This window comes from Diprion similis, chromosome 2 (genome assembly GCF_021155765.1).
Source record: "Diprion similis isolate iyDipSimi1 chromosome 2, iyDipSimi1.1, whole genome shotgun sequence".
In the NCBI taxonomy this organism is placed as follows: domain Eukaryota; kingdom Metazoa; phylum Arthropoda; class Insecta; order Hymenoptera; family Diprionidae; genus Diprion; species Diprion similis.
The window spans coordinates 13,180,642-13,186,860 of NC_060106.1; positions in this window are offsets into that span (position 1 = coordinate 13,180,642).

Consider the following 6,219-nt stretch of genomic DNA (forward strand, 5'->3'; position numbering starts at 1 on the left):
AAAGAGAAGATAGAGGCAGTTCGAATTTCGCCTAGGGTGGCGATTTGACTAATCAATTCAAAGTTTTGGAAACCGGTAACTTTTAAATTATGGAAACCAAGGATGACCACTCTATATACACAATAATTAAAATAAAGAAAAATAATTGAAAGGCCATTGGTCAAACGTTAGCACAATTAGCACAGTTGTTTCTTCCTTTTTCTCTTTTCAACTAATTTTTTTTTTTTTTTGTTGATTAACGAAAAAGATTATGTCCTTTGAAAGTATATGAAGTTATTGCTATTTCAAAGAGTTGTAATATAACACTGATCATTTCTTTTATCCTATCCTGGCAGTGAATTGATGCTTATTTTTAGACATTTAATCTAGTAATTAGGCTCAATTTATACGCTATACATTGAAGATGTACTGACGTTATGCTGCTGCGGAATTATAATCGCTTAAGAGTTGCTGTCAATTACGAGCATATAGTAATATGAACAAAAGTTTAAGACCGCTGAGAATCACAAACTAAAATCACGAACCCATTGTTTATTTATGATAAATTGAATTACGATAAAAATTACAAATAATATAACAGGACGAATTCTAAGGAATATGAGAAAACTTACCTGTCCCTCATATTATGGTGTGTGTCTGTGTGTGTGTGTGGAATAAAAAAGAATTAAATAATGCGATTGTTTTACGGAACACTTAGGCTATACACGTACCATATATGTATTCAGACCTTGTTAAGTGATACATAATAGCGATTATCTGTAACAAAGTTTCCAGACACGTTACATAATTTGCGAATGATTATGCAGCCCAGTCTCGAATATTTCAAGAACTTGGCTATCAAACAATCGTGTAATAAATGTAGACATGCGACAATCTCTTTTCGCATACCTGAAACGAGAATAAATTTAACAGCGAAGAGTAGGCAATTATCAAAATTTGCGAGCAACGGGAATTTTCCCTGTCGCAAAACTCAGTACAACTTGTAAATTATTTTTACAAAAGGATTATAGGTTGAACTGAAGATTAATTTTATATAATGTGAGCATGTTATACACGTTTTTCCATGCGTGCTTTCCGTATACGAAGTACCCGTTTCTATGACGGTCGAGTGAGGCCGCAAATTCGCATGCGCGGAATACTGAAAAGACCACTTTTAGGTTCTAGGAGTTAAAAGTGGTCTTTTCTGTACTGCGCGCATGCGCTGTCACGAACAAATCTGTCATTGCGCGACCCTAACTTCAGTTTCATGTTTCGTAAAAAAATACGCGAGGAGACAACGGTCTTTTCACCTCGCGTATTTGCAATATTCGTCTTCGGTTCACCTACGACTCATATTGCAAACTTACGCTCGGCCCGAAAAGACCGAGTTTACCTCGTTATTACACAATATACTATTACTGGCCGAATATTTTTTTATTGTTATTGGCATAAAGCTGGCAATTGCGACGAAGCAGAAAGAAAATTACAACAGTCGAGAGGTTTTTTCCCTGAATCTGTTGAACAACGTAAATTACAGGTTTGAAGTATAGCAGTATACTCGAGTGCCTGTTTTTCCACTAGCAGAAATAAGTAAATAAAGTTTTATTAAAGCCCGGACATTTAACACTGCGATTGCAATTCATCTAATTCATTGGAAGATTAAAATATGTAATTCGATAGGTACTGGTCTTGAACGGGCAAGTATTCCGTTTCACTAAATCCCTTTGTTTTCCTGTATTTTTCTGTCGATTACCTAACAAAAGGTATTTTTTTTCACTGCAGAACCCTGATTATTTTACTTTGAACCTCAATTTGCCAAGGTGTCTGGTAAAAAATTGAAAGTAACGGTTTTAATGATTTACCCTAAGGAGTCAGACAATGAAACCGGTTGCTTAGTACCAGATTAAAAGATGTTCTTCAAATTGTTTTTACAAATTCAAAAGAACAAAAAAGTATTTATTTCCGGGAGTGGCAACCTTCTGCTATTTGATAGTTCATAAGTGAATGCTGACGACTCGTCACAACCACAACGTATTCGAATTTGTAGGAAAACATGTTTTTATACATAAAGTCGACCGTATCATTTTTGTAGAGAACGAATATAATAATTCGCCACATCTGTGTAACCGAATAAACGAGCACATGTGCAGCATTTGGTAACTCATACGGAATGAGGAGAAATTGTTCCAAATTTTATACATAGTGATGAGTAAAATTTTCAGAAAATTTCAAACTCAAGTGCTACGTCATTTGAAAATCAATTTAGCGTATAACTCGATATAATTTCATAAGCCTCCAAATGGCTTACAGTGAAGTCCACATTACACGAACGGACACATACACTTTTTCATTGATATTTTTACTTGTTGTTAGTTTGATTTTTTTTCACTGACTAGGTACTTTTACTTCAATCATGGCAACGTGATATTGCGCTCATACCAAATAGGGTCATTTCAATCTGCGCGATGAGCGAGTACAAAAGATGTATACTCATAGTGAAATTCCGCATATATCATCGGAATGTTAATGACGGAGAAGCAGGATTTGTAAGATACTATGCGTTCTGAAAATACTCAAGTTCGCTGTTAACGGTAAAAGCTATTGGAAAGGATCTGCGAAATCTCGTGAGTTCCTATCACTCTGCTTCCTTGTTCAAGGTAGCTGTACGCGTGAATTGCTAATCATCCAACACACGTGAAACACCTCGGCCACCCGACGTCGCTAAATTGGAATGTAATTGACGCGGTGTGTGTGATCGAGTTGCCGTTAGTGCGCGCCAACGCACCTGTAGCTTTGCTTTGTACCATATACATACAAACACCCATGTACCTCCGTATCTCGGATTTCAATGCCGTTTATATCGCACGGCATAAACGTACTTATAGGCAAACCTCGATCGACTAGGTAAATTAGTCGTGCCTATTTAATATACGTTTTATCAAGCTGTTAAAACTGACAAGCGGCTGCAGAGTCTGTGAACCCATGAAACCATGAGGAGAGGCGGGTGTATTTTTTGCTCTTCTTTTTTTTTTGCAACTTGTCTAGCTACCGTCGATCCTTCCAGTCGAGCGTTCACTCGCCTTCGAATGAACTGAAAAAAGTTGTTTGCGATGAGATATCAGTATCGCAGCTGGTGAAATGAATTTTTTTTTACTATTTGCCTGGAAAATAATTCCGAAAATAATCCAGTACCAGCCTGAAGAAATAGCTAGACGAAAACTACGACTACTACAGGGATAAGTTCGGGGGGAAGTTCGGAGACAGTTAGTAGGCGGAGGGTTTTCTACCTGGCCCAATCCTATACCTTATAGGTGCAAGACTCATCGAGAATTTGTCATGTCTTTGGGTAAGTTCGCGTGCATATTTATTATACCCCCGGTAAAATTCGGCATATTTATGACAGACGCATTTGCCTGCTTTCGCTACCGCGTCAAAATACGAGTAGACAGCTTATCTAGAAATAAAGAAAACGCCGATTAACTCTCCCGCGGGGACCCAAGCGAGTGTTCCAAGGCTTTTCTTACCACGAGAACTAACAGCTAGGGCTCGGAATTAAAGCCAGGTATGAATACTTGCGACAATAGCACAAATCCTTTAAATAAACCTCATTGCAAAATTTCTCAAATAGGCATCGGCCAATCGGTATTACTGAAAATTTATGGCCGCACCATCAGGCGTAATAAAGGTAGGTCCTTCGAAGTACGCGGTAGGGAGCAACTCGGGTTTATCGTACTGCAATGACAGCTGCGTCCGTTCTGGACGTACTTTCAAGTCGGTTTTGCTTGTTATGGAAAAGATTAGCGCTGTCGCGATAATAAGACGCTGGCATGTAATTACAAGAAGGTGAATTTTCAGGTATCAAGGATTATATCGGTGCATTCAAACCTCCGACTATAACGGTCTACATTGCAGGAGTTCTTACTTGATTTAAATTTATGAAATTATTTGCAGTTTTTAATAATCTCGCGAAAATTTGAATGAAATAAAACAATACAACAGACAGCACAGCTCATTTTGTCGACTATATGTCATATATTTGATAAATCGTGGTAGTGTTAGCGTGTACTTTTGCTCGGAGAACAGTTATGCGAGCGAGTCATATAACGTTCCAAAGTTAACAATAAAACGATATGCACATTGAAATTGTACATCTGCCAGTCACGTAACATTTGCTGAGTTATTTTCGAAAGGTAAAGCACAACAAGTTAGCTAAGAAGTTAAAATTCTTGCGGAAAACCGCTGAGGTATCATAATTCAGCTTTGAAAATATCGAAAAATTAAGAGCCATTGTATTTCTTCAATTAGCGTTCGAATCATTTTAAATTTGAGAACCGATTACAACACTGGGGCAAAATAACGTTACGAAACAATTTCAAGCCCATATTATCAAACATACTGTAGTATGCCAATGGAAAAAGAAGTTCGCGATAAGCTAAAATACGAAATTTCGCATAGGTAAGCTATTAGAGCATAGAGCTCAAAGGAGATACCGCATACCGGTGAGAACTAGGGCAAGAAGAGGAAGGTTGGCGAAATTAATTTCCATAAATATCATTCGGTCAAAAACCTGTGCAGTAGATCCTACGAGACTGTGCGAATGTAGGTATATAACTTTCTAATGAAATAACTCTCGACAAATGATCGTGTTCATACTAATTCGAAGCAGGCTGTTCGTAATCAGAACGTTCGAGAACAAGGAAAACGCACATTGTCAGGTTTTTGATGCCTGTGGACAAAGCTATAAACAGCTCGCTAGAATAGGAATTTTCATGATAATAATAATGATACCATAGCTAATGCGTTCACTTATGTTATCATCGCGAGCCAATTATACCGATAGAAGCCGAAAATGAACCCTCGATTGCTGAAGTTAAAAATAAAATCAAATGAAAAACTGTAAAATTTAGTTCCATTGCGGCGGGCACTTTAAAAAGGTTTTAATTTGTTCCGTAGTAGTTTAAAATCTAAATAAAGGAAATACGAAACCAACGCAATCTGTGTACTGCGTGTGCATTAGTACAGCGACGTCAATTTCATACATTCCATGCATCCGTTAATAATCTTGGTTAAAATCAAGCAAGAAGTATTCGCGCCTAATATAATTGGCAAACACTTCACGCAGCAATATATTTCCATGGCCTTTCACGATTCATTTTTTTCCGCGAAAATAAAATGAAGACATCTAATTTTCGAAATTTAACGTTTGCTAGCCAAATTAGAATCACAACGATAAGTAACTGCGAATAATACATTTGCAAGAATACATGTATATTCTCGCGTGATGGTCGCAGATCATCTGTAAATCTAAACGTATCGCGGATTTCATTATATAATTTTGTATCTTTCTTGACTGAAGGAAAAACTGTAAATATAATATGTTAATATAGTCCTGCCGAGCCGTATCAAATAATATTTATATAGATAGCGATGATTTCATATAAAGATTTCTAAACATTTCACGTGATATAAAGTGAATTTCCCCCCAAAACCATCATGAATTATATAATTTCAATTTACCACGGATAAAATATATATAAGGTGCTCATTGAACCGTACGATCTAATACTTTTTGTATTGCAATCGTACAATCCACTCGTTATGCATCTTTTTTTCTGGCAAAAGGCTATAAAAATTTACATATTCGTAAACAACGGCGTCTTGGTGCTTATGAATCGTAAAATTCATGCGTGCATAATGTCTGATTATGTGATAAAAGTTACACGAAATTTGTTTTATCATTATGTATACTTTACAACAGTTTGAATAAGAAAAAAGTTATAGTCAAAAAAATTCGTGACGTCTTTATGGTCAATTGGTAGAGGCCTATTTTTACGTAGACCCTATTTAAGAACAAAAAGTCGGAACATTTTCTCATTTCTCTATGAACTGCAGAGTGGAGAGTGATCAGGCAGAAATTCGTTCCGAAACACATCGATAATTTGGCATTAATTACTTCTTCAGTCAATTTCCACCGCTCTTCGTTTTCATTTGGATCATTTTGAATTTGAATCAAGATTCAGATTCAATTAAAGCGATTTTCTACTTATCTACACGTAATGAAAATTGCCAAAATATGTTACTACAATATGCGGCAAAAATTCTTTTTCACATAACTTTGATACAAAAATAATTTACTGCCAGGACTAAGCGCTCGAAAATCCAATCACTACCCCCCTCTTTCACTTTCTTCTTTCTTGTATTGCTACCTATTCTACGTGATTTTCCTTCCAATAGAAATGC